The 11,315-nt window shown below is 38.0% G+C and overlaps 1 pseudogene; it reads right to left on the bottom strand.

The window, feature by feature from the left end:
• Positions 1-8,319: 8,319 nt before the first annotated feature.
• Positions 8,320-11,114, bottom strand: LOC130975031 (glycosyltransferase-like KOBITO 1; annotated as a pseudogene).
• Positions 11,115-11,315: the final 201 nt, after the last annotated feature.

Here is an 11,315-nt window from a genome sequence, read left to right on the forward strand (position 1 = left end):
AGCTCTATGTGACCTGGGGTCAGGGATAAACCTTATGCCACTCTCTGTAATGGAGAAGCTGGGGATCATTGAGGTACAACCTGCCTTGTTTTCATTACAATTGGCAGACAAGTCCATGAGACAAGCTTATGGAATAGTAGAGGACGTGCTAGTAAAGGTTGAAGGCCTTTACATCCCTACTGATTTCATAATCCTAGACACTAGGAAGGAAGATGATGAATGCATCATCCTAGGAAGACCTTTCCTAGCCACAGCAGGAGCTGTGATAGATGTCAACAGAGGAGAGTTAGTCCTTCAATTGAATGGGGACTACCTTGTGTTTAAGGCACATGGCCATCCCTCTGTGACAAAAGAGAGTAAGCATGAAGAGCTTCTCTCAGTTCAGAGTCAAGAAAAGCCCACACAGTCAAACTCTAAGTTTGGTGTTGTGAGGCCACAACCAAACTCTAAGTTTGGTGTTCAAACCCCATAACCAAACTCTAAGTTTGGTGTTGGGACTACACTAACATTGACCTGATCACCTTGTGGCTCCATGAGAGCCATTGTCAAGCTATTGACATTAAAGAAGCGCTTGTTGGGAGGCAACCCAATTTTAATTATCTAATTTTATTTTATTTTGTTTCATTGTTATTTTTGTGTTTTATTAGGTACATGATCATGAGGAGTCACGAAAAAATAAAAAAAAATTAAAAACAGAGTCAAAAACAGAAGAAAAAATTGTTCACCCTGGAGGTAGCGCAGACTGGCGTTCAACGCCAGTAAGATGCATCTGGCTGGCGTTAAACGCCAGAACAGAGCACCATTCTGGCGCTGAACGCCAGAAACAAGCAACAACCTGGCGTTAAACGCCAGGAACGTGCACAGAGAGGACAAACTGGCGCTGAACGCCAGAAACAAGCATGAAACTGGCGTTCAACGCCAGAAACATGCATTACATGGGCGTTGAACGCCCAGAACATGCACCAATGGGCGTTTGAACGCCAGAATGATGCATGAAGGCATTTTACACGCCTATATGGTGAAGGAATGGTATTTCTTTTCACCTCAGGATCTGTGGACCCCACAGGATCCCCACCTTACCTTTTAATCCTAATCACACTCTCCTAATCCAAATCTCATTTCACTCTTCCCCATAAACCCCACCTACCTTCATAATTTTCAAATTCAATTTCCCACCCATTCCCTCAAATTTTGGCCGAACACCCACCCTCCCCCTTCCCTATAAATACCCTTCCCTTCTACTTCATTTTCACACAACACAACCCCTTCTTCACCTTCATAGCCGAACCTACCCCTCTCCATCTCTACCATATTTTCCTCTTCTTCTTCTACTCTTCTTTTCTTTCTTGCTCGAGGACGGGCAAAATTTTAAGTTTGGTGTGGTAAAAGCATAAGCTTTTTTGTTTTTCCATTACCAATGGCACCTAAGGCCGGAGTATCCTCTAGAAAAGGAAAAGGGAAGGCAAAAGCTTCCACCTCCGAGTCATGGGAGATGGAAAGATTCATCTCCAAGAGCCATCAAGACCACTTCTATGATGTTGTGGCAAAGAAGAAAGTGATCCCTGAGGTCCCTTTCAAGCTCAAGAAAAATGAGTATCCGGAGATCCGATATAAAGTTCAGAGAAGAGGTTGGGAAGTCCTAGCCAACCCCATGCAACAAGTTGGAATCTTAATGGTTCAAGAGTTCTATGCCAATGCATGGATCACTAGGAACCATGACCAAGGTATGAACCCAAGTCCAAAGAATTATCTCACAATGGTTAGGGGGAAATACTTGGATTTTAATCCGGAGAATGTGAGGTTGGCGTTTCACTTACCCATGATGCAAGGTGATGAACACCCCTACACTAGAAGGGTCAACTTTGATCAAAGGTTGGACCAAGTCCTTATGAACATTTGTATGGAAGACGCCCAATGGAGAATAGACTCCAAAGGCAAGCCAGTCCAATTAAGAAGACTGGACCTCAAGCCTGTGGCTAGAGGATGGTTGGAGTTCATCCAAAGATCCATCATCCCTACAAGCAACCGATCTGAAGTTACTGTGGATCGGGCCATCATGATTCACAGCATCATGATTGGAGAGGAAGTAGAAGTTCATGAGGTCATCTCCAATGAACTCTACAAAATAGCCGACAAGCCTTCACCCATGGCACGACTAGCCTTCCCTCACCTTATTTGCCATCTATGTTACTCAGCTGGAGTTATCATAGAAGGAGATGTCTCCATTGAAGAAGACAAGCCCATCACAAAGAAAAGGATGGAGCAAGCTAGAGAAGCTCCTCACGGCCCTCAAGAAGTGCATGAGGAAGCTCATCATCAACAATTCCCTGAGATGCCTCAAGGAATGCACTTTCCTCCCAACAACTATTGGGAGCAACTCAACACCTCCTTAGAAGATCTGAGCCATAATGTGGAACAATTAAGGGTGGAACATCATGAGCACTCCATCATTCTCCAAGAAATAAGAGAAGATCAAAGAGTAATGAGGGAGGAGCAACAAAAGCAAGGAAGGGACATAGAAGAGTTGCAGAACATCATTGGTCCTTCAAGAAGAAGACGCCACTAGAGGTGGATTCATTCCTTGTTCTTTATTTCTTTCTGTTTTTCGGTTTTCAATATTGTGTTTATCTATGTTTTGTGTCTTTATTTCATGATCATTAGTATGTAACCATGCCTTAAAGCTATGAATAAAATCCATTACTCCTTCACCTCTCTTAAAAGAAAAATGTTTTAATTCAAAAGAACAAGAAGTACATGAATTTCGAAAATAGCTCTTGAATTTGATTTAATTATATTGATGTGGTGACAATACTTTTTGTTTTCTGAATGAATGATTGAACAGTGCATATGTCTTTTGATATTGTTGTTTATGAATGTTAAAATTGTTGGCTCTTGAAAGAATGATGAACAAAGAGAAATGTTATTGATGATCTGAAAAATCATGAAATTGATTCTTGAGGCAAGAAAAAGCAGTGAAAAAAAATGGCTAAAAAGAGTATATAGAAAAAGAAGGAGCAGTAGAAAAAGCCAATAGCCCTTAAAACTAAAAGGCAAGGGTAAAAAGGATCCAAGGCTTTGAGCATCAATGGATAGGAGGGCCCAAGGAAATAAAATCCAGGCCTAAGCGGCTAAATCAAGCTGTCCCTAACCATGTGCTTGTGTCATGAAGGTCCAAGTGAAAAGCTTGAGACTAAGTGGTTAAAGTCGTGATCCAAGGCAAAAGAGTGTGCTTAAGAGCTCTGGACACCACTAACTGGGGACTTTAGCAAAGCTAAGTCACAATCTGAAAAGGTTCACCCAGTTATATGTCTGTGGCATTTATGTATCCGGTGGTAATACTGGAAAACAAAATGCTTAGGGCCACGGCCAAGACTCATAAGTAGCTGTGTTCAAGAATCAACATGTTTAACTAGGAAAGTCAATAACACTATCCGAAATTCTAAGTTCCTAGAGAAGCCAATCATTCTAAACTTCAAAGGAAAAAGTGAGATGCCAAAACTGTTCAGAAGCAAAAAGCTACAAGTCCCGCTCATTTAATTATAATTAATATTCATTGATATTTCTGAGTTTATAGTATATTCTCTTCTTTTTATCCTATTTGATTTTCAGTTGCTTGGGGACAAGCAACAATTTAAGTTTGGTGTTGTGATGAGCGGATAATTTATACGCTTTTTGGCATTGTTTTTAGGTAGTTTTTAGTAAGTTCAAGCTACTTTTAGGGATATTTTCATTAGTTTTTATGTTAAATTCACATTTCTGGACTTTACTATGAGTTTGTGTGTTTTTCTGTGATTTCAGGTAAAATCTGACTGAAATTAAGGGATTTGAGCAAAACTCTGAAAAAGGCTGACAAAAGGACTGCTGATGCTGTTGGATTCTGACCTCCCTGCACTCGAAATGGATTTTCTGGAGCTAAAGAACTCCAATTGGCGCGCTCTCAACGGCGTTGGAAAGTAGACATCCAGGGCTTTCCAGCAATATATAATAGTCCATACTTTATTCGGAAATTGACGACGTAACTTGGCGTTGAACGCCAAGTACATGCTGCTGTCTGGAGTTAAACGCCAGAAAAACGTCATGATCCGGAGTTGAACGCCCAAAACACGTCATAACTCGGAGTTCAACTCCAAGAGAAGCCTCAGCTCGTGGATTGATCAAGCTCAGCCCAAGCATACACCAAGTGGGCCCCGGAAGTGGATTTATGCATCAATTACTTACTCATGTAAACCCTAGGAGCTAGTTTATTATAAATAGAACTTTTTACTATCATATTATCATCCTGGATTGTATTTTGAATCCTGTGATCCCGTTTTGGGGGCTGGCCATTCGGCCATGCCTGAACCTTTTACTTATGTATTTTCAACGGTGGAGTTTCTGCACACCATAGATTAAGGGTGTGGAGCTCTGCTGTACCTCAAGTATCAATGCAATTCTATTTTCTTTTATTCAAATCTCTCTTATTCTTATTCCAAGATATTCATTCGTACCCAAGAACATGATGAATGTGATGAGTAAATAACCCTCATTATCATTCTCACTTATGAATGCGCGTGATTGACAACCACTTCTGTTCTACATGCAACAGAGCTTGAATGTGTATCTCTTAGATTCCCCAACAGAATCTTCGTGGTATAAGCTAGATAGATGGCGGCATTTATGAGGATCCGGAAAGTCTCACCTTGTCTGTGGTATTTCGAGTAGGATCCTGGGAATCCGGAAAGTCTAACCTTGTCTGTGGTATTCCGAGTAGGATTCCGGTAATGAATGACTGTGACGTGCTTCAGACTTGCAAGTGCTGGGCGTTAGTGACAAACGCAAAAGAATCAAGGGATTCTATTCCAGTAGGCGCAGGAACCAACCAGTGATTAGCCGTGCTGTGACAGAGTGCGTGAGCGTAGTTTTCACTGCGAGGATGGGATGTAGCCATCAACCATGGGTGATGCCTCCAGACGATTAGCCATGCGAGTGACAGCCGCAGAGGACCATTTTCCCGAGAGGATTGAAAGTAGCCACCGCTGATGGTGAACCCCTATACACAGCTTGCCATGGAAAGGACTAAGAAGGATTGAGTTGAAGCAGTAGGAGAGCAGGCGTCCTTGAGCCATACAGCATCTCCATGCGCTTATCTGAAATTCCCACCAATAAATCTGCATAAGTATTCTATCCCTTTTATTATATATCATCTATTTTCTTATTATTAGTTTTCGAACCCATAAACAATTTTAATCTGCCTAACTGAGATTTGCAAGGTGACCATAGCTTGCTTCATACCAACAATCTCTGTGGGATCGACCCTTACTCACGTAAGGTTTATTACTTGGACGACCCAGTACACTTGCTGGTTAGTTGAACGGAGTTGTGAATTCAACCAGTGCCACAATAGTTTTTGTGTACATACCAAAGAGCCATTATTGTTGATCACAATTTCGTCCACCACATGCATTGGCATCATTATTTGAAAATGGATGGAACGAAAGCTTAAAGCAATAAACACTCGCGCTACGTTCATAATCAAAACGGAGCCCCCAAGAAGGGAGCAAGGCAAAGCGCTACTTCAAGGCAAGCATTCATCAAAGGAGCGCTCCGTTCATTGTTTTCACTTTATCAGGCTCCTCATGAAAAAAAAGCAAGCCGCAATGTCAAAGAAAGGTGGAGCCAAGGATCGAACCAGGCACATACAAGCGAGCGCCACTTTGCTAAGCGCTATTGCAACAAGGAAATTGCCAACAATTGAAGTCACCAAGGGTCAAAATGGGACCTTGTCCAAAGCAAGAGAGAGCGCTACGTGAACTTAGTTCACTGAGCGCTATGTTTCATGAGGAAATGGACCAAAAGGAGGCCACCATGGTTTGCAGGGGGAGTCCCACCCAATGCTAGTAGCGCTACGTTATCTAAGTAAACTGAGCGCTATGAAGAATGCTTCTCACGCATCAAATGAGCCAAGGCACAAAGCAAAGGGAGCGCTGTGTTATTGCACTTTACCGAGCACTCCCCTGGAAGGTTCCCACACAGCAAACTAACTTGAACCAAGCAACCTTGACCCATGCCTCCAAACTAATTGAACCAAGGTCAACCGGACCCATCTCTCTTCAAATCCAAAGCAAGCAAAGCTCACATCATCACTCAAAGATACAAGAATAAGCTAGATTAGGAATTTCATTTAATTTGTAATTTGTTTTCAATTTCAATTTCATTTTCATTTTGTAAAGCCTATAAAAAGGCATCAGTTTCATTTCATTAGGAAGGCTGGCTTTGCTAGAGAACAATAGGAGTAGGATAGAATAGAAAGCCTTCTTTGAAACACTTTTAATTTTTCTGCGCTTTTACATTTCAAGTATTGCAATTAAATTTCACAGTTTCATTTTCATTGAGCTTGATTACTCTTCTGTACTTCTACTTCTCTGCAATCTTTACATTTCTGTCCATGATTTAATCTGATTTACTCTTCCTGCAAGTTTAATTTCCCGCAATTGCTCTAAGTCATGATTTCTTCCTCTGAAATTTACATTTGAATTTGCTGTGAGCTTGATTTAATTTTCCTGCAATTTAAACTTCCTGTTACTTATTCTCAAGATCTCTTTGATTGCTTGCTTCATTGCTTTCTTTAATTTCCAACACCCAGCCTCCTTTACATTTCATGCAATTTACCTTTCTTGTCATTTAAGATTCTGTCAATTTACATTTCTTGCTCTTTAAGATTAAGCCAATTTACTTCTTCTGCTCTTTTAATTTACTACAATTTACCTTCTGCCAGTTCAATTTCACTCAATTCAACAATGTTAGCTTGGGTAGACTAATCACCCACTAAAGTTGCTTGATCCATCAATCCCTGTGTGATCGACCTAACTCTTGTGAGTTATTAGTACTTGATGCGACCCGGTACACTTGCCGGTGAGTTTTGTGTGGAATCGTTTTTCCACCCGTCAAGTTTTTGACGCCGTTGCCGGGGATTGATTTAGATAAAAAATGATTAAGTGGGTGAGAGGTCTAGATTAAGCATTTTCTTTGTTTTTTTGTTTTTTGTTTTATGTTGATAGCAAGGTGTTTGAGTTATTGCCTCACTAAGAAATTCTTCTCCGAGATATGAATTTCAATCTTCATTGATGTTGTGTTTTACAAAATTCAAATGGAGTTCAACTCATCTTATGATCAAACAAATTTTACGGGATATTACCCACACCAATCTCTAATGGTGGCTGGGAATAACACCAAGAAAATACAAATTCTGAGCACTCCAATCTATGGAGATTTACTTCAGAGACACAAGATGAGTAAGAAAATCATATGGGATACCAACCACCACCACAAAATGATTCATATCATTATCCTCATGGTGGTTGGGAGTATCACCAAGAATTGAAAGAGTATGAACATCTCCCTGAGCCACAAAGTGACTCATCCTGTGATGACAGTTACACAAACCGTGGCTGGGAAGGAAATGTCAACAGTTCGTACTCCATTCATCAAGAGACATCTTCCCTGCAGTATACTCTCAATAAACACAACTAGAAAATGGATTAATACAGACAGATTTACAGACAGATTTAGTCTTTATTACAGACGGATTTTTAGTTACCGACGAAATTACCGACGGATTTTGTCTCTCTGTAAAAGTCCCGTCGGAAATTATTTACCGACGGATTTTTTTCCATCGGAAAATTACAGACGGATTTTTAGCAGTTACCGACGGATTTTCCCTCTGTAAATTTTCTATCAATTTCCCAAAGGCGATGAACTTTCCGACGGATTTTCCATCTGTAATTACAGACGGATTTTCCGACAGATTTTCCGTCTGCAATTACAGACAGATTTTTCGACAGATTTTCCGTCTGTAATTACAGACGGATTTTTCGACAGATTTTCCATCTGTAATTTGAACTTTGGAAAATCATCCCACTCTGATTACAGACAAAAAATCCGTCTGTAAATCCGTCAGTAATATAAAATAGTATTTTTTTAGATTTTCCATTGCAAAATAAACTTATTTTCGTACAAAATAAATACAAATTTAAACAATTTCATATTATCAAGCGAAAAAAGAAATACTATAAACAAATCAATATAATTAATTTACGTCATATAATTAAAAGAAGTTGAAGCAGAAGTAATGAATATCATTTACATCATATAATGAATATCATTTACATAATTCCACTCTCATACAACTTCATTCATCAAATTAATCTAATTACTTTATAAAACTAACTTACTCACATGAATTGGAACAATAAGGTTAAAAGTATTATCAAATTATGTGTCAGTTGTTGAAGTAGAAGTAATGCACTATCATGCTCTGCAACATTCACAATCCAAAAGGAATTACCCTTCTTTAAACATGAAGCATCTTTTAACATCTTTAGTTGGCTTGTAGCCACACCGATCACGTCTTGAGGTCAAATCGAAAAATTTGGGGTATGTGTAATGCAGAACAGCTGCTTCATCCAACTTGATCTCACTGTGAACATATATGACATCTGGATCAGTGCAAATTATGTTCAGAAAGTTCAAAATCACTATTAGAATATTAGAATTTGGGGGTATTCTTTTATCGCTATGTCAATTTAATCAGAGAAAAAGTCAATGCTGACTAATAACCAAGGCTCGCCAAAGTAGCATAAAATATTGTAAGATTGTCAAGACCAGCCAATATGAGACCCAACAGTTTGCACTAAGCTTGAAGAAGCGAATGTGACTTGTTCAATATGAGACCAGCAAACACAATTTTTATTTTTAATCTTCGAACAAGACAACTTGGCATATAATTAGACACCAAACTACAAACTACAAACAGATGCAACTATATGTCCCCTTGACTATAAATGAATGTTGCAAATTTTCATACAAATGCATTCAATGAAATAAGCATAATCAACATACTTAGGTGTCTTCATATAGTTGTGCCATCTGTGAGCACCATTTGGACGGAGATGATCTTGAACCCTAGCAGTAGCTTTCCCGTTTCCATAAGTAAGAAAATAGTTTGGATTGCCACTAGTTGCTTCTTTGTAATTTCCAAAATATACATCCTTTGGAAGGTGGTCATAGTTCTTCTTGAACATTGAAACCTATGAAAACATTATAAGTTAAATATGTCAAATATTACTTGTTTCCATTTGGGACAGAGTAACTTGGAACAAAATGAACCAGCAACAGAAGGGCTACAAAGTAAAATCTGGATTGGATTTATATTTACATGTTAAATATGTGCCAAGTGCCTGGATTCAGAAACAAATTCAATTATATGTTCAAAACCTTACAAAAGCTATCTATGTATATACCTCGCTAAAAGGCTCCTTGATATCATCTCGCTCAACACTACTCTCCTGAACGAAACATTATTCCAGCAAACGAATACAGTGTGATCATCTAATTAAGTCGAATGATAGTAATTTCAGAATCTTAAATAAAACACATGCACTCACATAATTTGGAAAAATAACCATATCAACATTTCCAGGAACATCAGATAGCAACTGTCTTAAAGAGTACTCCTGTATTCCTGCTGGATATACTAGCTCATCAGTGTCCAGATGAATGATCCAATCCATTCCAGACTCCTGAATATAACAGCATCGTAAAAAGGTAAAGACCTTCAAGGGATTAATATCATATATACTTATATAGAGATAATAATTTAGCACAAGGAAAACAAACCATACCCTTGCCATGACAATAAGCCATTTCCATGTTCAAAGATTGCTTCACAAACAACTCATAGTTGCATGGTTTGTAGAAGAAGCTAGCCAACAAAGTCTCATTCTATATTCGACTGGTAGGTAACAAAATACTTATTAACACAGGAATTACAAAAGATTTGCCACATTATTCACAAAAGCAGAATCCTGTGCGCATAAACATTAAGAATATCGGAATCTAAAGAATCCACACTAAGGAAGAAACTGATAACATTATCTTAAATGGGCTGTTTATATCACAATTTAGCATTCCATAATAAAGAGAGCAGTCTGGCGGTTGTATTTGGCTTCCTTTGTTGTGGGGAGACAATAGATTGGAACATTTTGCACTTAGGACAAGTAAACACTAGCTCACAATAACAATCCAGTAGCATTACTATTACTTTTAGGGTTTGGCTCACAAATATTACTATTTGGCTTATGGCACTTGTTAACATTACCTAAGATTGAAGCTTTTAAATTTTTTAATGCATTGAAAGCTTCAATCTTTCAATTTTTCAGTAGAAACTACCAAACCGTTACATTTATCATGACTAGATAAAACATACTAGAATATTTGCAAACTAAAACATCTCTGCCACAAATCTATGGGGACAAATCTACAGAGAATAAGAATAATAAGCCAAGCCAGATCCACAATACATGTTAGACATTAAACCCAGTAAAAAAATGCTAGCATTAAGTCTACATGGCCAATTGGTCAATAATGCTCAAAACTTCTTGCTCTTTACGTTTTGTTTCAATCATGATGATTGTTGAATAGTCAGTGGCTCCACCAAAGGGAAAAAGGCCATTTAATAAGAAAGAAAGAAAATTAATTACACCAAAAATTAAAAAAAAAAGTTTCCAAAGTAGAACACGCATACCTTTTAGCTTGCTGTTCTTCTAACTCTCTAGTTCTATATATAACTTTAACCCCCTGAAACAAGAAAAAGACGTTTCATTTGAGCATAAAAAAGGTTCAAAGCATAAATTAAAATAGCCATAACCAAAATCATAAAAAAAAATTAATTACTGATACAACAGTACTAATTGAATTAAAAAAGTTAATAATAACAATTTAAAATGCAAGATAGAGATTGCTTGAACTCACAGGAATGCTTTCAAGGACTCTAGATACATTAGGTGATGCAGCCTTCCCTTCCACGAAAAGGAGGAAAGAGGAAACTCCAATGACCTTATGATAGAAGATCCATGGCAGAGTCTGTTCCAAACCAGCTGAAGTACTCGTTGTTATGCCTATCTGCCACACCAAGAAAAAAAAAGGAGCTTTTCTTTAACGAAAAAATTTAAACTTCACTGATGAATAATCAAGCAGATTAAAAAAATATAATAATAAAAATCATAAAGAATCTATATCCTAAAATGTTGTACGAATGAAATTAAGGTATAGAATCATAAAGAATCTACATTTATCATGACTAGATAAAACATACTAGAATTTTGTGAAATTAATGTGTATAGAATGAAACTTTCTTGAATTTGAGCATAAGTTTTAGAAAATGTATTAAACTTTGATAAATTAAAATTTTTTGAACAAACCTAACCTCAACAACAATATGAAGAGGGGCAACACAGCTATGAAGAATTGAAATATTAACAAACCCCTCATCTTATTTA

The sequence above is a fragment of the Arachis stenosperma genome, chromosome 4, assembly GCF_014773155.1.
Source record: "Arachis stenosperma cultivar V10309 chromosome 4, arast.V10309.gnm1.PFL2, whole genome shotgun sequence".
Taxonomy (NCBI): domain Eukaryota; kingdom Viridiplantae; phylum Streptophyta; class Magnoliopsida; order Fabales; family Fabaceae; genus Arachis; species Arachis stenosperma.